This window comes from Molothrus aeneus, chromosome 9 (genome assembly GCF_037042795.1).
Source record: "Molothrus aeneus isolate 106 chromosome 9, BPBGC_Maene_1.0, whole genome shotgun sequence".
In the NCBI taxonomy this organism is placed as follows: domain Eukaryota; kingdom Metazoa; phylum Chordata; class Aves; order Passeriformes; family Icteridae; genus Molothrus; species Molothrus aeneus.
In genome coordinates, this window is record NC_089654.1 from 16,358,005 (window position 1) to 16,384,933 (window position 26,929).

Genomic DNA, 26,929 nt, shown 5'->3' on the forward strand with positions numbered 1-26,929 from the left:
AAGAGTTTACTAAAGTTACTGCCTTTGCTACAAAATTATTCCATGAAAAACATTTTGCTATGAAGCAGGTGTTTTCAAGATCTACCCCAAGGACTCTACTCAAGTTATGCAGTACCTTGAGGTCTACTTTCTAAACAGTTTAATAAACATCTATGGAGTCTCCATGCAAGACTGCAAGAAGATGCAACAGTTCTATGCAGGCTTCACTTCAAGATCAGGGTTTAATTAATATTTTTCTTCTCAGCACTGAACCCTTTCAATGCTTGTGGACTTATTCAATTCCTTTTGTTTCAGGGAAAAGTTTAAAGTCTTTGATTCTTTTGCTATTTTAAGTAGTTCTTCCAAATACACAAAGGTAAATGGAAGAACTTGGTATTTCCAGCACGCCACACCAGTTATCCTCACCTGTGCATATCCAGCCCATTGGCTGTCCTTGATTTGTCAGTTTTCCTAACCAGAGCAGATTTCCCAACCAAACTTTCAAAAGTAGCTCAAGAAACAGGAGAGACAAGACAGATACTCTAAGCCTATTTCATATGCTTTACAGTGGATTACTAGGATAGCACCAAAGAACTGGATCTGCATGGGCTAAGATTGCATAAAATCCGAAAGTATAAATGGCACAAGTCATTCACATCATTACTCTGTTTCAGAATATAGACATGGTTTTTAAATTGAAACAAAGAAACCTGTATGTTTCCCACTCTAAAAATGACATAACCCCAAGACAGAAATATTTTCTTCTAGCAAGTAAACAGCTTATTTTATTTGCAGTAATAACAAAGCTTCTTAAAACAAACCAAAGTCAGCACCAAAGATAAAGGAAACTTGGCCACTGTCTTGGACATTCACAGTTAAAATAAAAAACCTCTGAATACCTTGTTCAAAGGCTTCATAAATTCACAATGAGTAATATGTCCCAAAAGCTTAGTGTTCTACATCAACAGAGGATCTGTGCCTTCTTTTGGGCCCCTAAGCACAGCTGACTATTTGCCTACTGACTGGTCCCAGAGCTACTATATTTCATCATCACCAGGAATTTTGTAAGCATACAAGTTAGATTTCAAGACCTCCTGTTTGTTTTCCACTGAAACACTGAAGAAAATATAACCAATACTTCAATGCTGAGAGAATACGTATGAATATGAAATCTGGTTTAAATGGACAAAAGGAGCAAGAGTAACTTTTCCTCAAGTTCAAAGACAACATATGGAAGCACACTAAATTAAAGCAATTCTGATAAAAAACTTCAGCACTTACTTAATACCTACTTAACTTTAAACAGCTTCAGAGAAGACAAGAGCCATGAATGATGCTGCAGAACTCTGATAAAAGTACAGAAATACATAAGGGATTGTTAAAAATTTAAGAAATAACCTGTCTTTATCCTCAGATCCACAAAACTAAAGAAATTCCGAGAACAAATAAAACAGAAAGCAAAGGAAGCTACAGCACAGAACAGGTCAACTTCTCCAAATTTAAGCCTTCAGAATATCCTAACCAAAGCTCTTCCTTGAACCAGAAAACTCTTTGGAATTTACAATATTTAGAGGAAAACAGAGATATTTGTATCCTTGATTTTTTATGAGGTATAGGCAGCCACAAAGCACTCAGATTTGTACTTTGGTCTTAAAAAGCCAAGAGGGTTTTGGGGTGGAGCTTTTTTTTGGTATTTTCCAGTCGGGGTTTTTTTGGGGGGGAGGGCTGAGAAGTGAGGTGGGTTTTTTACACTAATAGGATTGTCCTGTGGAAAAGTACTGGTAACTTTAACAGTTTTGCATTCTTTCAAATAGCTGCCGATTTAACATCATACAGGTTTGGTTTTTATTTCTGAATGCTAAAATCTCCTTTAAGGACAGGAAGAAATGCTAATGAATCTACAGTGGCAGAAAACATGAAGAAAAAGAACAGCCTCAAGCAGGTAAAAACCAGAGCACTCTTTCCTGCTGAAAATGGCATTCTGGAAAATTACTTTAAAAAATGGAAGGAAAGTTAAGGTAAAACTGTCTGTCATAACAAAAGTGAAATCACAGAGATATTTCTTTGGACAAAAGCACCCTAGTTCCTAGTATTAGTATCACTAAGTTGGAAGAAAACTTTGATCAAAGAAGATCATGGAAACCACAACACAGGTGATCTCTAATTAATCCTCTCTCCTTTATATTTACATCCTTTGAAAATAGCATGCATCAGGCACGCTTCAGGAGCAGCTTACTAGATGGACCTGAAGCCAAGTTGCTAGAAATATATTAAATAGAATTTTATTTAAAACAGCACCCAGTATCCTAAAGATCAAAGCAATCACCTTGCAGAAGACAAACAAACCTACTTTCTCTAAATGGCTCCACAAGAAAAAAAACCCGAAAACTAACTCATCATTAATGCTCCAAATGACATGAAGGAAGGTCCTGCTGTGATACTGCAGTACTTCTTATGCAAAACTCATCTAATTTCCTTATGGACATAGCTGAACTTCTGAAAAGACTACAGAACCTGGATGCCTTCAGTTTTACTGAATGTGAGTACATTATCCTAAATATTGCCTTCATTTAGAACTTTGTATGATGTTCCAAACCACAATACTCCAACTCTAAATTGTTTGTCTATATACAAATATTGATAAATATCTGTAAAGATAAACAGACAAAGAAACACAACTGCTAACTGGTTCTTGACATAACTCCTTACTAGACAAGTCACCATCTCTGGTAACACTTCACTGGACTAAAAAAATGGAAGGCAAATCCCAAAGCTGTTTTTAGTGTCTAAAAGACATTTCTAAAAATGAATTATCACAGTACCTGTACGGTATTTTTAGAAATACTGTGGCATTTCAGTTATATAGGAACCTGGATACCTTCTCCCAAGCATAATTTCTATTTTTTGCACTCTTCCTTTGTGCAAAAATACATTATACCTTTTAGTGCTCATTACTGCTGGTAAAACATTGAAAAGCAAGAGCACTCTTACCACTGTAGTAGAGAGAGATACCTGGAGAACAATTTTTTTCATGACAAGCTGTTCTTCTTCCTCTCCAAATCTTACACATGCCAGGAAAGAAACAATTTCTCTCATTCACCAGCTCTTTCAGCCACATGGACAGCAGTGAGAATCACACTGAACATCCTCAGCAAGCCTCACCACCTCCAAAGTCTGGGAACAAGGGCCTGGCATTTAGGGGAACATGGCACGGACCACTAGTGATGTACTTATTCCAAAACACTAACAAAAGGAAAGGTCTCTAAGAATCCCTGCTAAAGCAGCTCACCAACAAGTCAACTATTTTTCATCACCTGAGTCACTACTGTCCAACACAGTCAAGGCTTTAAAAAGACACAGAAAAAGCCAATCACTATCCTAAACCACTTCTGCAAGAAAACAAGTTAAATAAAACAAATGTTCAATAGTTTCCCCAAAGCAAAGATCTACAAAGACCACGGACAGTACCTACTATCTTTGGTTTATGTAACACACAAGCAACCTTTCCACCTCTGTTTCTGCAGCATTTCAGCTCAACTTGCATTCCAGACATTCAAGTTCTACTCCCTCCCATTCTGTAATTGCTCCAAACCCTTCCAATTTTTTCACTGTGGCTTATCTAGGTTAATTCACCATCACATGTCTCCCCAACTTATTTTCTCCCTTTTACCCCAGCAAAAAAACTGTAACAACATAATATATTTCTTTTGTTAATAACTACCTGATTAGGGAGTTCTAAGTGCCATTTTGTTTTCAACTTTCTACAAGATGAGAAACTGTTTAAAAGTAATTTCAGAATACTAATATTCACTACAATTCATACACAGTGCAGCTATTTTCATTACATGCCACAGATTCTCAGTTCCAAAGTTTTGCCCAAGAACACAAAAGATCAGGTGATTTCAATAAGTCAAGAAGCATGCTATGAAAAAGGAAGCAAAAGAGGGCAGAGTGCTCACTTCAGTGTGGGAGAGAACTGTGAGAAGCCAGCTGCAGAACTGCCACTTCCCACTCCCTGCGATAGCACACACAATCAAGACTTTCTCACAGAGGATACACTCACAGCTATGGTATTAAAACAAAAAGCCCAGAACTTCTGTGTGAAGGAAAAAAGTTATTTATATTGGAACTTTGCAGGCAGAGCCTGTCCTCTGTTGAAAATATTGTTTCTAATACCAAGCCGACTGGGTAGCAACAACAAAAATACAGCTGTTGGAAAAAAACCATTCCCCTCCTCTGCCCTCCCTACCAATTATCACTGGGAGAACACAGAATCTGGTGGTTTTGGTGAAGGCTCCTAAGAACATTCATAAGAATACACAGTATTCTTATATGCATAAATTCAATGACCTACATAAGAATAAACACAATAATAAATACAACAACCTACAGCCACTGTTTTGGTTGTTGGGAGCCTAATTTTAGGATACAAATTCTATAGATTTCCACACTCTTCTGACTGAAAAGGATAAATACAGAAAACTAAGTTGATTTCCAAACTCTTCTGACTGAAAAGGATAATTTCAGAAAACTAAGTTAATATCAGAGACAGTTCCTGAAATCCAACAGTCACAAAACTGTTGTATATGCGCACATTTGAAGATGAAGAAAGGTATCAGCAACAAACACTATACAACAAACATTGAGGGCCTTCCAAAAGTAAGCATCAAAAATTATATCACATAGTGCTCCTAGGAGAGCTGAGTAGAAGCAGAAGCAAACAGCAGAAATATACAGAGGACAATCACTCCAGAAAATAAAAACTGAAGCTAAAATAGAAAAAAAAAACAACAAAAAAAACAAAAACCCAAAACCATCAGCCTGAACACCCCAACCAAACCAATGAAAACCTTAAACCATAACCAGCACCCATCACCCACTGACTGCAGCCAGGCCAGTAACAGCCACAGCCACTTCCTACCAGCAGCAGCAAGGAGCAGCTTCAGAGCTGCCATGCTTTACCAGCAGACAGAAAAGGATCAGTTTTCCAAAAGCAGTCACCCGACCTCCTGCTGTTTGCCTTTTCTGGAAAATTCAGCCCAGTCCCTACCAAAGAGCCACACTGGGAAAGTACACGGGATAAAGCACAATTCAATGCCATCAATGTACCAAAATATTATTCTGTGAAAAAGCAGGCAGAAGGGACTCATTACTACATTTCAATGATTACATTTGCTAAGGAATTCCTTGTCTTTCACTCAAACTAAAAATGGATGCATCAGGCGAAAGCCTGTAAATAAAGGTAAATTACACAAGAGATATTTTGCTGTGAAAAATATTTTTACAAATGGGTGCTAACAGTTGTTCCAGAGAACAGCGAAGGTACAATGATGACTTCAGCTACAATTGGACCAATCAATAAGGCACCCTGTAATTCCTCCCATCCTGTTTCCCAAAATGCAATGTTATCAAGTAGCCATTTAAGGCAAGCAAAAAATACAGGCATTCAAATACTCCCAAAATAGTGTCCCTTTATGAAGAAAAAAAAATCCAATTAAGTATGATAAGTATCTAACTCATAGCGTTCAGCATGCTGAAAAGTTACAACAGTAACCAGGGGCCTGAAATATTCCTAAACCCAGCCATCTGACCTTTATTCTGATTTGAGCATGAACTTCACATAAACTGGATTAAGTTTCAAGAAATACTGAATTACTAAACAGCCCATCATCCTTAAACTAGTTAATTATTTGCAGGACAAAGCACTCAATATCAATCAATAAAGATCAACTAGAGAATTCCATTTCCAGTATCTGGATTTAGTATGAACCATCAGTTCCCATTCCAAGAGCATTACAATTACTTCTCCTGGAGTGAGAGTTCTCTGTGATCCCAGGTTTGCTCAGAACTGTTATGTCAGTTAACATTAGTGCAACCAACACACACACACACACACTGTTAAGCCACTGTCTTCCTCCATTTAACCTCACTGGCAATGTAAGGGCCTGGCTTTTGTGAACCTAACAGCTGCTGTGTACAGCTCAACAGTGACAGGAAGGCAGCACAACTGGATTTAAAATAAATTATTTTATATGAAATTATTATACAATATATTTGATTATGTGATTTTAAAAAAGCTTGCTCTCCTCTTCCTCTATCACTCAATCCTATAGATTCTGGGTAGACATTGTACCAAGATGAAATATTCACTACATGACACTGAATTGCAGACTAGGTAAGTAACAGAGCCTATTGTGCTTTTTCAAATCTTGAAAACAATGCATATTAGAAGTTTATGCAAACTCATTACATGGTCTTTCTTGATAGTAAACTGCGATTTGAGCACCAAATTACATCCCATAGGATTACTGCACTATAGAGGTGCACAGTATTTGCATCTGGTTTTACATGGCCATTTCACATCCTTGCTATCCAAGAGCTTTTCTACAATTCTGTGAACAATGTGGGCTACTATCACTGCTTGCACAAAAGGTTCTTATTAATTGATCTAAGGGACACAATGTATACAGGCATAAATGCTTATGTGAACTTTCTGTCTGGGTTTTTTGGGGATTTTTTTTGTTAATTAGGCATAAAAAGAATATTTTTTCATTATACTATAAACTTAGGCAATCATTTAACTCATTCTGACAGTATCTTTATGTTTATCAGCCAGAGTGACCAACAATCACAATTTCCACTGGTAACTTAAGCTCTTTATGCAGTACCAATATAAAATTTACATTTACATTGGTAAAACCGCAGCAAGGAAAAACGTTAATTAACAAAAATCAGATTATAGATTTGGCTTATAGGCAGAGTGTTCAAGAAGACCAACAAATACATTTTCAGAGAAGACAAACTGGTTTTGGTTCATTTCACCTGGGATTCCTTTACACTCTGAAGCAGGGCAGATATTATTTTCATCTGAACAAATCCAGTTTTGGAGTATATGCCAAGTTTTACTCAGTCTCAAAATCAATTTAAATGAGTGCAACATTGTTTAATTTTACTGTCATTTTCCCAATCTCTGAATACATAATACAAAATGCTCTGCAATCCAGAGCACAGAGGAAACTAATTGAATGTGTCTTGTAGTAACTAACACTGGAGCAATGCATTTGGTACTAAAAGAATAAAGGCATAAACAAGTATCCTAAGGCAGCCCCCTGATAGCCACATCACTTGGACTTTGCTAAAGATAAAAAGTTGCTGAAAAATGTAAAAATATGAGGACAATGAATCAGCAGCTGTTCAAAAGCCTTTAATTCAAACCAACTTCAGGTGAAGCTGCTGAGCAAGTGACATTACTATTCCGTACTTTCTCCATTTTTAAGCTCTCAGAGCTTTTAAAAACCTGAAGGGGTTTGAAACTAATAAGTGCGTGAACTTGTGTGTGCTTTATTACTATTGAGAAGTTTATTAGTTTTTTAGTTCCATTTACTCCATAAATGACTTGAAAAGGCTTGAATTAAAAAAGTATACACACTGGTAGGCTGTGCTAATACTTGCAAGCTTAAGCACAAACTATTGCTCAAGAAACTCCACTAACAACCCTTGACTTCAGTGTCCATATGAAATTCAGTTAAAGTCAAAGGCAATGCCATTTTTGTTTAATATCCTGTTTTTTCAGCTGCTATTTCAGTCAACATTTTCTGTATTAAATAACCTCACAAAGATGCCCCAAGTGGTCAGTGCCTTTTTCTCCTACTAGCCAGGTCACCTGTTGAGAGTTCAACTATCTTTTTGCATTAAGAACTTTCATACTTTCCTAGGCATGCTCCTCTTAGTGCTACTAAGCATAAACCAGACACTGGACTCAAAAAAAAAAAGAAAAAATGTCAGAGTAGTACACCTCGGTTGTTTGGTTGGTTTTGGGTTTTTTTTTTTACAGTGATATTTGCTCAGAGCCTTTTTTTAAAATTAAAAAAAAATCATTCAGACTGAACAAAAGAAAAAAAAATGTATAAAAAGACAAGTCAAGTCTCTTTAGTGACATTATGGGTGTTTTCCTCTACAAAATTTCTCTTCCTTGGATAGGTCTTATTATTAAAAATGAAATCTGTAGGAATGAATATGAGACATCAGAAGAAACTATTCCAAGAAGATATTCTGAAGATTATTGATTTCAATTCTCACTGTATTTCTTGTATAACTCTGCACCATATTCCTCTGCAGTTACATTAAGCAGGTTTGCAACATCAGCTCTGACTCCAAGTCAGTGTAACAGGATTGTCACACTGCTCTGCTCTTTGATGCACCCTGCTTAAACTCCTCTCCAATAAGAAAATTGCTGCATTTTCTCTGCACCTATGTGACCCACTAAAAGCTTCCCCAGATTTATCCTGCATTGTCTAATCAGTCCATTTATTCTGTCCTCAAATCACCAACCTTGCACAAGTCAGGTAGTAATGAATTCTACACAGAAGAATCACATTAAGTTACCAAAACTCTGAAGCACTTCGCCATCCACTTGTAAGAATCTTCTCTTTAAAATTTGTTTTATTATTTGAATCAAAAATTATGTTGAAACTTGTATTAAAAACCCTGTCAATTAATTAATGTGTTAATTCATTACTCTACACAAGATGAAATGACTTCTCACTCTAAAATCTGGTGCACATTCATTCTTCATATGCGTTTGAAAGTAAAGTTCCATGACACAATCTTCATAATTAAATTATGTGCTGGAAAGGGAGGCAGGAACCAGAATACCACTGCAAATGAGGTTTTGCTTAAAGGGCTAGAGCTGTACAGTACTGATGGAAGCCTATTTTGATATATCATACTTGTTTTCCATGACCACTTGACTTGTCAGTTTACAGACCACACTACCACGACAGAGGTACTGCCAACAGGCTGAAGGTTACACATAAGCCATAAGAAGAAATAAAACTTTCTACATTTCACACCCGTTCCATCTGTCAAGATGATGCTCATCACTGCAAACTGGTAACACAGACTTCGTCAGAGAAACCACCAGATCCTGAAGCTGTTGGGAGCCCGAACACACGACTTTGGTACCTGAACTGGTAACTTTTCCCTCGCTGTTGTAAACCATCTCTGCGCCGGGAGCTCTACTCCCGCTCCCGGAGGGTACACGGCGGCGGGCCGGGGACTCGCCAGCCCTTTGTACCGACACCGGGCGTTTCAGAGCCTGCCCGCTCCACGCCGAGAAGAGAAGGGAGCGAAGGGGAGGGTGAGGAGCGCACGCTCCCCCTGTCCCAGGACGGCAGCGCAACCTTTCCCGGGTGGGCCGCCAGCAGAGGGGGGCAGCGCGGGCGAGACCCACACTAGGGAGCCGCGCGGCGGAGCACAAGCGGCCCTGCGGGACCCGCCGGGGCGGGCGGCGGCAGGGCACGGAGGCCTGCGGGCCCCCAGAGTGACCCCGGACACCCTCGAGCGACGGCGCTGTCCCGCCCGGCCGCCCCCGCCCGCGGGGCATTACCTGGCTCCCGCTGCCGCCGGCCCGGCCCCAGGCCCCGAGCGGCGGCCCCGGGCTGCCCAGCTCCTCCGCGCCTGGCAATGGCGGCGGCCCCGCTCCCCCTCCCCGCTCCGCGCTCACTGGCTGCGCCGCTTCATGTGACCGAACAAAACCCTCCTCGACACAGCCCTTTGTGTCCCGCCCGGCCGGGGCACCGGGAACGCCGCTCGTCGGCTCGGGGAGGTGGCGAGGGGCGCTTTTCGGGACGGAGAGAGGCCACAAGGCGGGCTGGAGAAGGAGGGGCCGGGGAGGCCAGCGCCTGCTGCGGCCGCTCGGCCTCCGCCACGCCACCGCCGCCCCGGCCCGGCCACTTACCGCGGCGCGGGCGGCTGCGGCCGAGCCGCGGTGCCGCACCAGGTCGGAGGCGGCCGCCATGTTCCCGATGCGGCAGGATGGGGCAGAGCTGCCCGCTCCGCCACCCGCCGCTAGGGCGGGCGGCCGGCCTGGCCCGGCCCGGATCGGGTGGGCTCCGCTCGGCCCCGGCCCGCGCCCCGCGGGGCCCTGCGCCTCCCGCTCTCCCCCTTCGCTCCGCGACCGGGCGGGGGCGGCGGGGGCGCGATACAAAAAACTAAATCGTAACGGGAAACTCACGGGCTCGCCGGGCTGTGCGTCACGCCGGGGTTACGTCCTGCGCGCGCCGTCGTGACGTCATCCCGCAAGCCTCCCGACCGCCCCGCCACTCCGCGCGCAGCTGCACGCACACGCACACACGCGCGCACGCGCCCCACCGTGGGCGAAGGGCGCACGCGCACGGCATCCCCTCCCTGCCCCCGCCGGGAGCGCGCCCCCGCCGTGCCCGGTCCCGCGAGCGGCCCCGCCCGCTCGGAGGGAATGTCCGTCCCCCCCTAAGGCTCAGAGTCAATGTCCCCATCCCCCTCGGGCCCGGAGGGAATGTTCCCCCGGGGCGGCTCCCCAAACACGCTGGGCGCACAGCGCCGGCTGCCAGCGCGGCCGTCGCCCGTCCGGCGGGCTGCCCTTCGCGCAGGCCTGGGAAAGCGGGTCCGGTGCGGCAGGATGTGCGCGGGGCGCTCCCGAGGCAGCGGGGAGGCAGAGCCCGGCTCGGGATCGGGCTCGGGCTCGGGCTCCGGCTGCTGCGGCCGGTGCCGGGGGCGCGGGGAACCTGAGCGCAGCGGGGGGCGAGAAGCCATGAGGTGACAAAAAGACACGTTCGGTGCCACTCTCTCCTCAGACTAAGGCTGCTGAAGCGAGCCCCGGCTTACAGAGGGAATTCTCCCGGAGTCAGGGGAGAATGTTAAGTGCATAGCGACTGCTTAGATGAGTTAATTTTTTCCCTTCAGACTTGCCGGGCCTGGGGGATTCTCACACTCGAGTGAGAAGCTGATAAAGGCAACGTTAGAGGTGTGAGCGGTGGTCAGTGTGCTCAGGGACACGACAGATGTCAGGAGAGAGGACGAGGAAAAACACGGCACATATAATTCAAAAGGGGGGAATAGGTAGAGCCAAGCACTGTCAATCATTCCCGCCTCTATTCCCAGAAAAGTACTGAAGCAAATAATCACACATCTTTAAGTACAGGATAACTAATGAAGTGGTAAGTTAGAGCCAACATAGATTTGTCAAAAAAATCATATCGAGCCAAACTCGTCCTGAGCTGTGACAGAATAACAGGCCTTGGATGTGAGTAGTGCTCGGTCGGTTATGGCTTAAGTCAGGTTTTTGACACCATCTCAGAGAAGTCTTAATTGAGCAAGCAAAAGACATAACATAATGAACTGACTGCAGTGGTGCAAAATTACACCAGCAACGTCTCACTGTGACAAATAGCAGGACAGCAAATACAGTTCCCTGGAGGTGGGTATGTCATGACTGTGGTCCCAAGTCTAATTATGTATGTGACAGAATACAGTTTACATGGATTGGATTTGCCAACAATGCCAAACTGGCAGAGCGGGAAGCATGTTACAGCACAAGAAAAGAATTCAAACCTTTCCTGAAAAAATAGTTGCAGAAATATGACGCAATTGAATAAATACAAGTGCCAACTTCAACATTTAAGCAGGAAAATAACAATTGCACAATTGCAAGACTGGGAACAGATGAATAAACACCAGGTTTACAGAAAAGGGGCTGGGGATCAGAGTAAATCACAAACTGAACATGCATCAACAATGTCACACCGTTGTGAAAAAAGCTGCACTACAAAAAGATGCATAAACAGAACTGTCATATCTAGGACATAGGAAGAATTCCTCATCTTTAGTAGTGGTGAAGCCTCATCTGTGTGTTCAGATTTGGCCTCTGCATTTCAAGAAAAATGTCTTTCAAAAACTTCCAGTAGAAGACAGTACAAGGAATGGAGGGGAAAAAAGTCACCATTTTAAAAGATGTGACCCTAATTGAAAATAGGAATGTGTGGGATTTTTTAGTCTAGAGAATAAAAGACCATGGGGAGAAAAATCCATTGTTGCACTGAGTCCACTGCAGACAAGTCTAAACGTAACAGCTTTAAACTGTACTGAGAATTTTCAGTTAGACATTAGGAACAGTTCTATTGCGATATGGATAAGTAAAACTGGCATACCTACAGGATCCTGGAAATGGTATTAGTATGTTTTTTAATATTAAGTTAATTATCTATAAGGAAAATATAGAAGAATTTGACTGCTGTGAAGTAATGGAGGCACACTAGGTTATAGTTGCTTTCAGCATAATTTTCTGTAGCTGCAGTTACTATCCAGATACCTAGATATCTGTTCTGATCCTATTTTTCCCTGACAAAAGTGAATCCCAGAGGCATTTAAACATTTAATGTGTTGTCATGATCTTATGCACAGGTGTAGATATCCCCTTTGGGAGTCTTTGTCATGTTACAATCAGTATAGTTGTGTGGCAACATATGTCACATGCTCAGCTAATTTGCTAATTTATAAACTTTATCTATCATTATAAATTCCACATTTAAAAACAATGTGTGTGTTAGTGCTCATGCAACCATTGTCTATCACAGCTTTTGCTTTTCTTTGCTTTTTCTCCATGGTACCAGAGGCTAATTTTCCCCAAATCCATCAAATTCAGGGGTTTCTCTGGAGCTTGCCAGTTAGGAGAAGGCAGTGTGAGCGGCTTATGTTGCAGGACTGAGACCCACCAAACTCAACTCATTAGAGATGACTAAAAGGCCATTAAATAGGCCAATTTTCAATCTCCACTGAGTTAGACTGAATTCAAACTGATAGCCCACAGGCAAAAGGCTATGAATTTCATTAACAGTACCCCAAAGCATTCAGTCCCCTAATGAGTGCTAATATTATTCTTCTGAGAATTAAGCTTGTTTTCTGAAAATATACATTTATAAAATCGAGTTCTAATTATTTTGGAGCTTGTAAGGACAGTTTTTCCACTGCTCTTAAACAAAAGAAACATTATCATCTTGTGCAATCCACAGATGCCTTCTAAGATTCTTAACAGGATATGTGCTCCACATTAACCAAAATACAAACAATAAAAATGTGAAAAGCAAATATTAATGCTACCCCTATGCTTCTTGCTGAAAATCATATATTTTATTGCACGCAATCATTTTAAGGTCATCACCCTTATTTAATTTAAATATATGTTGCCCAATAGAAGGTAAGATTTAAGGAATAGCAATTCTTGCTTCAATTCTGCAATTAATAACTGAAGGAAATCCCCAAATTCCATAAAAGTATTAACTTACAGAAGATGCAATGTTTTATTAGATTTCACATCTATTTGTGAACAAGTAAAATGCTTAGCATAACAAAACCTGAACTTCAGTTCTAATTGTGCCAAATCCCACAACTTATTAATAAAGATATCTAGCAATTTTTTAATCTCTTAACTTAATACTTGAACTAAGAGGCCCAATTCCATTAGCACTAATGGATTCTTAAAAATGCTTATGATTCACATAACCTGTGGATCAAAAAATCCACATTTGGTGTGAATGAATAAAGAACATAAATTCAGTATTTCATTAAAATGGCAGTGTGGTAAAAGGTTATGTCCAGTGATGTCAGAAGTCTTTTTTTATTTCTAATTCCACTTCTGTTGCCATTTGTAGTATGTGAAAAGTAGTAGATGATCTTAAAGGTTGCCTGATGGATTAAGAAGACTTGAGAAACAGACACCAAATGACACAAAATTGGGATTGCATGTCTGCACAAAATAGAAACTTTAGGACCAGTGAAGCATTCTAATGTCAGTAAAGGAACATGTAATGGCCAGTAGAGAACAACACAATAGGATCCTTGAAAATCAAGCCAGATACTGCACAGCTGGCTTTCTGTTTGCAGGAATTCTGGCTGTGGCCCGGATTATTTCTCCACCAACGCAGACAAAGCCTAATAATGGTTAAAACAGCATTTGAAAATCTCTTGAGAAAATGATGCTCCTAGTTCCTCCTGATCTTCAACATGGCTATAAAAAGCTTAAACCAAGGCAGGTTCTTTCAAGTTAGCAGCAAAGTATGATTAACTGGAACCAATTTAGTAATGGTTTCTTCATATAAACGTTTTTGTAGTTGAAGCTGCAGAGGGAGAGTTGGAAAATGTTTAAGCTGAAGCATTTTGAATGAAAGAAGACTGCAAATGCCTCCTTGTAACACATAGCAAAATCCCAAATGCCTGGAGGGAAAAACTTTTTAATGATAATTTCTTACATTTATATAGCACCTTTAATTCCCTAGGACCCCAAGCACTTCATTAACTCTATGCAAAAAGCTTCACCATGGAAATAGAGCCACTATATGCATCATTCCTTGAACATTTCATATTCAGTTGACATATATTCTGGTTATCCTATGTACAGCAAACAAAATAACAACAGATAAAATATTAAGCTGTATAATTTTGAGTTATAGAACAATTTAAGGCTGTATGGTTTACAAAATGCTGTCATGTAATGGATACATTACATTTCACCCATTAATTTTCCTTCTCCATTTACTATTTCAATCTCATCTTTATACCATAGCCCTTGGTAGAAAATTTTGTCTTCCATAACATTTTCAAAATTGAAATGATTCTTGATGTCTGATTTTCAGACAAAAAAGGTCTCTATAGGCAAAAGTAGCATCTTTTATGAAATACACTACTACAGTCTGAAAAAGTAGAGTTTTTGAGTACCTGAGATATAGTGATGGGATTTTTTTAAGGTGAGATGGTTGTACTAATAAAATCCCTTATCTTTATGTATAAAGTTTGTCTTGTCTTTGTCTTTAGACCCTTGTAACTACAAAAAGAAGCACACAGAAACATGATATGAAAGGTATCTGTGTTTCATTGCTCAACTTGCCACTGAGTTTTTCTTTACACTCTACTGAGATGTTTCTGGTTTCTTGGCCTTTCCTACAATGACATAATGCAGATTTCACTAATATCCATGAATTCAGGACCTCAATGTACTGGTTGTTTCAACAAAGAGTAATCAACATTATTTCAACTGAAATATTAGAAGAACTAATAAAAGAATTATATGGAGCAGTTTAATTTATTTCAACATTGTAGAAACAAAAAGGGGAAGGTGACTTTTCCTAATACTTTTTTTTTCTGCTTGAGCTGTTGATTCATGTTTTGCTGGCTTGCTTCTTTCACAGGCCCTTTTGAGATACAATTGTCATGTTAATTAAAGAGGATTGTCTTGTCTATTTTTCAGACAGAACAAAAAAAGTATTTTATTTATAAATTTAGTCTCTGCCATAAATCAAGATATTCTAGTCATCTTTGTCAATATGAATTAAACTTTTTAAATTACCAGTAAAATAATAAGAGAGCAGTAAGAACATATAGATAAAATTGTCTCTCTTATGTCTCTCTTAACAGTGATCCCAAGATAAGGTTAGTCCTGAAATAAAGTATTTTGCAACAGAAGGGTGTTTAGACAGCGTGCCTAGGGAAACATTACTGCTTTGCACTGTGGATTGCCTTTAGAACTGTCCTACTGTTGTGTGTGTTTGAAATCTCAGAGAAGATTGCTCAGATTACATAAGACAACTGCCACTGTTTTCTCACTGCTCAGCTTCTGTCCATAGGCAATGGTACGAAGATTTCCGTGGCTGTTGCTCAGACCTGCTCCCCTTGGCTAGGCCTGTGCTTGCAGTTACAAACCAGCTTTTGTCAGGACAGCAGCTCGTGCCCAGCTTGCCACAGTCGTCTCCTGTTCTCAGGCTCACCACTATGGAGTGTTCCTGTCATCCGCCACCCATCAGAGGGAGCAGCTGTGGGGGCAGCACTGCCTGCCTGGCACACCAGGCTCCATTCTTAGCTGTTCTACAGGTACCACTACTGTAAACATTACAAATCCTGGATTAATTATCAATAGTCATTCACTAACCTTAGCCCTCATGCTCATTTTATTTCATCAGGTGTTATTCTAATAGATCTTTCATTAAAAAAGACAATAGCTGAGCCTACATGTGTGTTCCTTTCAGGAGGATCTGCCATCTCTCTTCTCACATTTGAGTTACTGAGCTCAAGTCTCACAGAATTCAAAGACCACAAGAAAGCAGATAAGTGTAGGAAAATACCACCATACATTATAACACTGACCTTCTTAAAAACAATGCTTTGCCTTGGAGAGTTGCCATTTGCATCACACACAGGAAGCATTAATATATGAAAATATGCTATGAGCAACGAAACCATAACAGGTTGCTTCCTGAATCTGTTGATTAATTATAATTTACTGTGAGGGGAAGAAAGCAGTGGCAATAAACTGGCCTTCAATAGATGATGGAAAAGGACCTAGATCTAATAGGTATAAATTATCATAGCTCAGCTTACCTGATGATTCAATTCACATTATAGTGCCAAAATGATACTCGGGGAGAAGACAGACATAGTAATTTCAAGATCCTTGTTTCAAGTGTCACACTGATAGCCTCAACATCCCCCTGCAGAGGTCACAGCATGAATGAATCCAGCTCCTACCACTTAGGGCCACTGTGGGCCACATGCTGGGCCTTTGTCACGACTGTGCTACGCTGGCAGAGTGCTAGTGACGAGAGGGAAACTGCACTAGGCCTGAGAGTGTCACATTCTGTCTCCTTCAGGGTGTGTCACCCCACCTCCCACATCCACCTCTGTGGCTACCATCAGGGTCACACCCAGGGCTGCAGCACATATCAAAGACCAGAGCAATGTCAATGTGACATTGGTGAATTGGTGACAAGAATCCTTTCAGGCACACTCCATATCCAAAGTTGTGACTTTTCTATGTCCAGTGAAGGACACAGGTGGCACAACATGGGGAAGTCACCTCCCTCAGACAAAGATCATTTCCACACCCTCCCCAAAAGGAAAAGGCATTGCTAGCCAACCCCCACCACTTCCGTACTTCAAAGTCATCTGGCCAGATGGAAGCCAGGACAAAGATCCAAGTGAAGACATCTTCACCAAAACCCTTTGCCTTAAGAAGCAAGTTCCATATGTTTTAGCAGCACTTGAAAAATGAACAGTGTCTCTCAATCATCAAAATCATTGCCAGGCAGGCTTTCAAACTGCCTTCTTTTCCCTGCAATTTCCTACTCCTCTGCCTGGTAGGCAATTGCTACATGAGCAATTCTGATTTCCCTCACCATTCCATGGACATACACACCTTCCTCTCCTTATGCTTTAAGCATAATAAAGCAAAAAGACTAATTATTATTTATTTGTAAAGTGCTAGAGGTTTGTGAATGGGAGGACATAGCAATTGCTTTTAAAGAAGTAAAGAAAGCAAAAAAATCCATTTTACTATTATTAATGTGGAAGTACTGTGGATCTTATTTTGTGTTTAGGTAAGATCACAGCAGCAGAAAGTCTGTTTGATATGCCATACCTTCTGTTTGTTTCTTAATTGTAAGGAGTTTGGTTTTGACCAAGACAATTAATTATGAATATACCTGAGTTTTCTAACATCAGGGATAAAGCTTAAAAAAAACCTACAAAAGCTTTTTTAGACTATATTGTAGTGTATAGATAAGTATATATCTTCAGGGCATAAAACCAGACATCTTTGTAATTGAATCCTGAAAAGAAGGGGGGGGGGGAACTACATAAAATTGTGATAGTTCTATACAGTCTTAGAGTTAATATGCAATTGTGAAAAATGATTTATTAAATTTTGTAGTTGCACAGAATCAGTATATGGCATGGTTTGTTAACAAAAAAGACCAAGGTACAACCTAGGGTTATTAAAATGACAGCATTGTTACCCAGTAAGTTCTTCCTTTCCAACTTCCCTGCCAATCCCTTTCTATGCCAAAGGAAGAGGAGCATCTCTTAGCTCCTCACTTTGACCCACATCCATTACCACTCATCTGCTAAAACGTATCTTCAGTGCAATGATCAAAAGCTATATTAAAACTTTTGCTTCTCTCTTTGTCCAGCCAGTATTTCCATATCACATCCCACTTAAACTCTCAGGTGAATTATTTTGAACAGCAGTTCATTTGTCATTATCTCATTCAGGAAATACTGTCAGGTTTGAGATTTGCAGGCAGATCTTGTATTATACCACTCACTACTGGTTTTAGTGTGAGGCTCATATGAACTAAAGTGTCTCATTATAAGCTCATTGAAATAACTGCTCGTTCAAAGACTTTACTGAGCTTTCAACCAGGCTCTGGTTGAAAATTCTAGCATTAATTTTCCTACTAACAAGGATCTATGTATTTAAAATAACTGCAAAATACTTATTTCAGTATCCGGGAATGCATGCTGAGTAGAGGTTTCTCAGTCAAAAGAATGAGTGAGGAAACTTAGAAGAACAGTCATGTTCAGTTTTAAAATTTGTCCCAGTTTCACAGGCCTTGGCTCTGGCTTCCAACAAAGTGTGCGGAAAGGGACTCAGAAAAAGCTTTGGAAGGGTATTCTTAGTTAGATTGTGCAGATAATTCATAGAGTAAAAATGGGGTATCTGTAAAAGCAGAAATAGTCAGCAGTGTAATTCTGGGGATTTCAGCAGAAGAAGCTATATCTGAACATTCAGGAAGCACTCAAATCTGTCTATTAGTGTGTCAAACATGTCCCTCTAATTTCATCCCAAGCGTATTAGAATTTCTTCTTAAGACATTATGTGTGAATTGTCATTCAAATATACCTCTAGCTTTTACTTACCACATTTATATTATACTCTAAAACAGCATAGAAGTTTTTACTTAATCTGCACAAAAGAGAATCCTGATTTTCAATTTTAAATAGGATCCAAATAATGGCAGTTTAATAAGGATCCAAATAATGGCAGTTTAATATTTCATGTAGATGTCTTAATCAGCAAGACATTTAACCCAATCCATGTAAGAGAGTACTTTTTAAAGGATCCCACTTACAAATAAGCAATAACCATGTTTTGTCACATTTTATCAATTATGCTTTCCAAAAGAGGAGGGTGTCATCTCATTTGTGATAGTTTTAGGAAGCAGAGCTCTCCACAGTGACTGTTAAAATGGCACATGTTGGGGGAAACAGTGCTTATTAGGATTAATTTAAGACAATGGTACTCACTAAGCCTGAATTGTATATGATCACTTCCACCATTAATGCATTACAGTTTATCTCATCCTTTAAAAAGAAGTAATTCTATATTGAGAATTCCTTTTTTTTCACTGACAGAGTTGACAGGATTTAAATCTCAGGCCCAAAGGAGGAGAGCAGTGGCTCGAGGCATGCAGCCTTCCTGTGCTGCAGCAGGACAGTGCAGAGGGCAGTTCAGGCCAGCAAGGGCTGCAAGGAACAGTGACAGCCCATCCTTTCAGGAGTTTCAAGTAGTAGGTTGTGGAAAATTAATGATGCCTGACTGTCAAAGCTTGTGTTGATCAAACAGCTCTGCAGCCTGCTGAGAGCAGAGAGGCTGAAAACGCCCTCTGAGAACACATCCTGCTTTTGCTGCACAGGACCCAGAAACAGGAGATCATGGTGCTTCAGAGCAGTTCAGGGAGCTGATACCTGCTGTTAACAAGAGGCCCAGGCTGCAAACAAGGGTGAGCATTCAGGACACAGAGCCACCCTTTCTAACTCCAGGCATATGTGAACTCTGGCCCTTTGTACCTCTTGTGCCAGAAAGGCTCACTGTGAAATACAGCCTGGGGAGCTCCTAAATGCAGAGGTGTTGGGAATCAAGATAGGACAACCACAACACGTGCACAGGGGCTGGCTTATAGGTACCCCTATCCCATGGCAGCAGCATACCATGTGAAACCCTTCCAGTACTCATGTGACACCAGAACACACGTACCACATACAACCACATACAACCCACAACCTACACAGCCCTACCTTTATGTTCAAAACCTCATCCATGACCAGCCTTCTGATCCTGCTGCAGCAGCCAGCTGGTGTCCTCCCTGGGATGGTGAGTACCACTCTGGTCCTTCAGTCCATTCTGAGACAACCCATTCAGGCCTTCACTTCAGGAACAAAATCTGTAGTGCTCCCTCCTTTTGCTTTGCAAACAAAGGAGGTGGGGGGGAGGTTACTCTCCCTTCTGGGAAGGACGATAGCTGATCCTCCTCTGGGTTGAGAGATGCAGAAAAGGCTTGGCTTGTAGCTGTGGCCGCCCAAATGTGGAAGAAGACTGTGAGAAGCCCAAAGTGTTTGCAGATGGCAGCCAGGGCCAGGTGGAGGGGTAATGAAGAACACATCACTGTTAAGCAGAGGGCCACATGGCCAGCTGGTGCTGAACAGGTGTGGGCAGGCGTGGCACACACACAGGTGCAGAGCTGAGTGTAAAGACTAAGCCACATGGCTCTGCTGGACAGGTAGGGAGGTGCTTCAGGGAAAGTCACTTAGTGGAGATGATCCAGATTCTATGCATGTGGGGGGCAAACTGAGAAGGTTTCTGAGCAATTTTCCTGTAGCATCCCAGCTGGAGCACTCCAAGGGAGTCTCAGAGGGCACACAAGGGAGTCTCAGGCAACACAGCCTTACTGGTAACACAGGAGCACTTTTACTGGATGGAAGGACAAAACTATTTGGCCTGCCTACACCTGGCAGCTCTTTTGTTCTGAGCAGGATGAGGATATTTTACTTGCAGGGAGGGGAGGCTGACTGAACAATTTTCCAGCAGGAGCAGGAAAATTAAATGGCTTGGGGAATACCCCACTGGAAATGTCATGTGAGTGATTACCTGTGGACCTAAAAGGAAAAATAGCCTAATATAAAATGTAGTATGTATCAACCTCAACTTAAAATGCCTCCTAGATATGGGATCTCAAAAACACCCCACAAATTCAAGCATTTCATTTAATTTAGAAATTAAAATTTTGATTTTTTCATTTAATTAAATTTTGATTTTTTCATTTAATTTAGAAATTAAAATTTTGATTTTTTTTTCTTACACTGGACTGGGTTTGAAAAGAGACTAGAAAAAGCACCTACCACAAAAGAACTTGTAGAAGACCCCAAAATTTCTCCTTATTTTATGTTTTACTTCAATGGAACTTTAAGTATAAGAAGACTAGCCTGGTCTAGATTTGATCATTCTTTTCCAGAGCCTGGGAGACTTGCAAGAGTACCTGTGCTTTACATTCTGCTTCATGGGAATGTTATTTTGATTTTTATTTTACTAGTATTTAAAAGCACTCACTAGAAGTTCCTGCAGCTGTTTGGCCACATAATAACAGACAGCGTCTAATTCCTCATGCATGGCACTCAGCATGGTGTAATCAGAAAAAAGGCCCCAAAACCTGTTTCTGCATTCTAATAAGTGTGTGTCACTTTATAGGAGATCAGAATCCTGCCCAAATTCTGCAAAGTCTAACAGAACAACAGTTGCCAAATGACAAAACCTATCAGAAGACAGAGTAAAAAGGCACATCTTTGTTTCTGATCCTCACAGCACCAGTACTGGCAAGAGAAACATCAAAGTTTCCAAAATAAAGCCAGTTAACCACTGTAACTGCTATTAAATGTAAACAAAGACATAAAAGTATGGTCCTTGGAAGCCAGTATATGAATGTTTGAAACAGTGGCTATGTATACAATTAGTGCTTTGTTAACATTATGTACTCCTGGAGCTGTGCAGCTCCACTGCCTGTGCTGGGAATACAGGCACAGACCTCTGGGACATGCAGCAGGAATCCTGAGAGCAGAATATTTGCGCAGCCACACTGTGGAGTGGTGGGAGGAGAACAGGCACTGCAGAGAGGTGCAGCTTCTTCCTCTTTCCTGTCAGGCAGGACACACTGCACAAGGAAGCAGCAAGAGTACCTTCACTGTCCTTCTCCCCAGTAACTCCCTTCATCTCAGTAAAGGCCAGCAAGTCAAATTCCTGACAGCAGCTAGTTGTTTTAAAGGCTCTGCCACTGTGGCAGTAAGAAAGTATGTGCTGGCAGCCTAAACCAGGTAAAATTACTTGGAAGATAACATAACAGTGAGAACTTAATGGGTAATTATTAGTATGTTAAAAATACAGCCATTTTTCTTGCACTGACACAAAACCTGTATCCATTTAATTTAATCAGTAAAGAAATGGATGCAGTACCATCAACATGTAGATAAAATGCAAGGGGTAAAATGATATTATATGGGTCTATTCAATACTTCCAATTTCAGCAACCTTGTTTTCTGCAGGTACAATCCTGGAACTTTTCATCTGAGCACAACCTATAATGATCCAGATTCTGGATGTGAGGAACAAGACTCTGATCCACTATCCACTGGAGTACAAGCTGGTCTTTTGGGGAACTGCTAGAAGATTCCAAACAGAACTGTTTGTGCAGAATTGGACTGAACTGCTGTCTAAGACATGGCCATTAATTGGAGTATTCCTGGTGCTTCAGTATTATAAAGGAATACACTAAAATAATTAATTGATGTCATTAAACTGCTGTGGTGTTGAACACGTATTGCACTCAAACATACTGAATGTTGACAATTTAATTTCAGCTTTCATGACAACACCTCTGTGGTAATATTTCTGCAAAATCTGTAATATATAGGAAGGGGAAGTCTGCACACTATAAAATGCCACAGAACTGAAGACTTGTCAAAACAAAATGAGCTATAAAAACAATAATATTCAAGCAACATCACTCTCATTAAACACCTAATGATGCCACAGGCATATTAGTGGGGAAATGCTCATGAGGCTCATGAAGAATTAGGAGAAAAAAAAATAAATAAAACCCCTTCTCCTAAAAGTGCTTGCCAGGCTGTTTGAACATTCTGCCGCAGGCAGTTTCTTGAAAAAGATGGAGATGTGAATGGAGACAGGCAGTGACTATCAGATGCTGATGATGGTGAGGGCAAGCAGAAGTGATGCTAGAGATTAAGGGCTGCATTTTGCTTTCAGTTGTCTCGCCTGTCCCAGCATTTCATAGTATTTAAATGAATCTGTTACATAAGGCATTTCTCCTGTCTAAGCTGCTCAGCAGCCATATTCTCCTTTCTGGTATGGATTGTCTTGGGAAACTTGCCAAGCTGTGACAGAGCAGTGCATAAAAGGAAATCATGCTCATAAGCTGGGGGTGGGGAGAGCTGCAGGTGAACAGATTCAGTGCAGCAATATATATACACTCTCCTGTCTCAGAAACTGAGGGTTTAAATGAAAAGGGACCCACAGTGCTGCTTTTAAAAAGTGCATAGGGCTGCTAAAGACCCCAAAATCCCATTCATTTGCTCCAGGGAGGGTGTGAGCATAGTGGAGCAGAATTGCTCAAGACTTCATTTGCTGTTGCTTTGGCAGATTGGAAGAACAAATAAGTACTTTATCTTAAGATGCCAAAAAAGCCACATCCAGTTTTGGAGCACATTCATGATACACAACATCTCCTTTACACTAAGGAAGGTGCTAGATCTTTTAATTAAAGACAGAGGGAATCAGAGGTGGACACTGCCTTTTGTAGGAGTAAGTTATTACCTGCCTGCCAGGACCTGTCTGCAAGGTTTGGCATTTCCTATAGAATGCAGGAAATGCACTCGGGTTTAACATTGATTATTTATTAATAGTCAAGCTCTCAGGTAGCTGCTGGCTTTTCATCTCTATACCTCAAAATGCTTTATAAAGGAGATCATTACCAACAAAAGAACACAGACATCTACATCTGGGCTTTGGCATGGAAAGAGTGTCACAGTTCACCTGTAAAGCAGATTTGCCAGCTCAGCTTTACTCTGGCCACCTGCCCTGGAAACAATTAAATTATTGGGGGTGGGTGGAAGGTTCATAGCTGAAGTTCAGTAACACAAACATCTACAGGAGATAAGGCAACCCCACACAGTGTTGTGCCTGGCTGGAAGATGTGGAGGTCAAGGAGACAGCTTGAAGTCTGTAACAGTGCAGCAATGTCCAGGCATCTCCAGATCAGATTCACTAGATTACTGCAAGGTGCTGCTGTGGATTACTACACTGAACACTTTTAACTGCTCCATCCCTGACAAAGATTTACTGTCCTTTCACCATCTTCACTTGTTATAGTAAAAGTCAGGTAAAGAAATGTGTTTGAGCTGATAAAATTTTGGCAGTTTTGCACTGCACACAGACTAGGGGTTTTTATCTTAATGACCTGCAGTTGAAACAGATGTTTTGCTTTAGTGTTTTAAAGAACTTCACAAAACTTAACACTAATTTATTCTTTCACAGTGTGTGTGTGGGGGGGAAAGCTTGATATCGTTACTCACATAACAGAACAATGTGAAAAATGGAAACAGATGTGTCTCATTTAAGCATGAATAAGAAGGAAGTGAAAGATTAAGAGAAATACCATGGCTTGGTTAACTCAAGACAATTTCTTATGGATCTCCAGTAAGTCCAGAAAGATCTTCCTAACAACTTGGTCCCTGATTCAGCAAGCACATGGAAGTGCTTAACTCCAGCTGTGGAGGTTGTCTCACATGATTCATTTCTAATACTTTTAAAAGCTGTATAGTCAAATGAATGCTTTACAGTAAAGAGTTGAGGGATCAATGGCATTTCTCCTGAAGACAGTAAGGCACTTAGTGTTTTCATAAACTGCAGACATCAGAATTTGAGTATCAGAATAGAAATAAAGTCAAACTCAAAATACATTGTTGCTGAAACAAGAGTGCTTTGATTTTCTGCAGCATCGACAGAGAATTGCAAGATCCATAAACAGCAGCCAGGGATCTGCTGAGAGCTCCAGCCTTCCCCCAAGGGGTGCAGCTCCTGGCAGCAGGCATCTGATCTGCTTTGGCAACTGCCTCTCACCAGAGACTGTCCCTGCAGAAAGAAAGGTCCAATTTCAGCTGCAGGGACTTTCCCTTAAAAAATCTTTTGTACACCTTCAGTGAGGTGAGTTTAACTGAGGGAAATGCAACCCTTTAACAATCCACCACTGAGAAAAACATTACTTGCAGGGATGCACTGAACCTGGGCAAGGGGTGTACGTAACAGTGCCCCTCTATTTGGGAGTCTGGTGGGATTTGGGTGCACACAAAGAACCCATCTTTCATTGTTGGCACTATTTTGTCTTAAGCCTGCCTTGGACAGTGAGGGATCAGACAAGTTTGTTCCCTCCCTCTTTCCAGAGTAAAACCCAGGCCAAGAAATGTGTCCTTCTTCCAGAGGCATTGCCATGGCTCCCGGTGGCCTCCAAGGTGCCCTAGGGCTCTCACCACGGTCAAAGGCAGGACAACCCCACCTGTGCTCACAGCCAGGAGTGAGGTGCAAAGATTTATTCCACCACAGGAGATCCTCCTGCTATTTCCATTTCATCAAATGCCTGCTCAGACAGTTTTCACTCTTTGTTACCCCAGAGCAAATGATTCTCTCTCCAGCCTAACTGAATTATTTTTGGTCCATCTGCAACTGCATGTCCTTCCCAAACTGGAAGAGGTGTAGCTACTCTTGATGTTCCCAACAGGGAAAAAAAGCAAAATAAATGTTCAGGACCCATGAATTACAGCACTGTTAAACAAATTAAATCCTTTTCTTTCTAGACTGTACCAATTTATTAGGAACCATTGGGTAGAAACATGGAGCAGTATAAAATTCCTTTTACAAAGGAATTCTTAAAAGGAAAAATTGAAAATAAGGCTTTAAATATTCTTGTTTGACTTTTAAGGACAACATTTCAGTACTAGGAAACTGTCACCTTCCACTCAGCATTTTTAATATGAAAATAATGTTTCTTAATTTGTCACTGACTTCAGCACAGTTGCCGAGAGAGATTTGGCCCTGTGTGCAGTCCACAGACTGTGCATGCAGAATTAATACTCTCGTTAACATTACTATATGCAAATGCTCCCAGGATGCAAACATAGATTTGTATTTCAGATTAATATTTTATGGGAGTTTTGTGTGTACATGATAAATGAATAAATGGAGGGACACAAGGGGACATGAAGAACATGTGCATCATGTGTGAGAACTGCATTAATTCTTAAATGTTTGCAATGGCCACAAGATGGTTAAGAAACAGAAAAGATTTATTATTGCAATTACATAGGCGGAGAGAATAAGGGAGGAAAGATGAGAGATCAAGGGAGTTGTTTCATGTTACAGTTTCTCCAGCTGCAGAGCTGGCTGCAGAGGTTCTCCAGACCCTTCTGCCCCCACCCTTCCCACCCCGTGTGCCTTCCCCTGTCTACAGATCACCATGCCTTTAGTTCTGCCAATTCCACCATCTGCACAATCAAGCTTTGAAACAGCTCTTATGGAATCACACTCTTCATTTCCTTGGTCTCTCCTTCTTTTCCATATAGAGGGCCAGTAGCACTAATCTCAGCACTAATACAATGCTGTGGATATGAAAAAAAAGGAATGTCAGGGAGAGAGATCTCAGAATTTGTGGGTTAAAAAGGAGAGTTATGTGGAAAAACTGTCACTGATTTCCTGCTGTATCGACTTCTGGGTCACCCCTTCCCTACCATTCAGCTGTCCTTATTCCACTGAAGCTTTATTGCTGCTCTAGAATGACATGAAGCTCCCTCACACCTTAACTATAAAAAATGTAATATTGTATTTGTCCAAAAAACCTACATGAGTTAAAGAAGATCCCTGAGGGGATATTATTAACTGCCTGCTACTTATCATTGATGGTTATTCTCTGAGACAACTCTCCTGTTAATCTTTATGCTCTCAACAATAACCCTTCTCTCTTTTTGATCAAGTGTTTAATTTTCTTGAAAGATTTTCTCCGACTTTAGTTATTATTGAAGGGGATTTTAATTTTACCCCAACTCTTCAATGGCTAAATCTTGCATATCCACTATTTCAAATAGGGGTATTTCAGTTACTCTAAGTAAATAGTTCAAGGATTTGGTCTTGATAGGTAGCTGGAAAATTTCAAATCAAAACAAAATTGAAATTGCAGTTACTTTTCCACTTTAGAATAGCGTTTTTTGTCTCCCTGAATGACCTGTCAGTGTGTTGGAATAAGAAATGGATACTGCTAGACTGCTACAGAGCACACTCCCATGTCAGCACAGTTTCATCAGCAAGAGTGGCAGCCCTGTATGGGAAATCAGTTAGCTGGTTATTTCATCTGCAGCTGATCAAAGATAAACAAGATAAAAAAGACAAACAAAGAAAAACAATGATGTAGGATGTATTCTTACCTTCCTAGCCTCCACAGACAACATTATTGCTAAATTTCCTCTAATTGTTTAT

General features: G+C 41.0%; 1 protein-coding gene across 7 annotated transcripts in view; it reads right to left on the reverse strand.

Annotated features, from left to right (window-relative positions):
- ZNF644 (zinc finger protein 644) overlaps positions 1-26,929 on the reverse strand; it is a 74,809-nt gene that overhangs the window by 36,144 nt on the left and 11,736 nt on the right. For 3 of the 7 annotated variants that reach the window (XM_066555464.1, XM_066555457.1, XM_066555458.1), the window contains exon 1: positions 9,995-10,050. The exons of 3 other annotated variants lie outside the window; for them this stretch is intronic. The gene's annotated coding sequence lies outside the window, so the exon portion shown is untranslated. Of the gene's footprint in view, positions 1-9,718; positions 9,779-9,994; positions 10,051-26,929 lie in introns of those variants that run through there. One more of the 7 variants, XM_066555459.1, reaches the window with a different exon arrangement.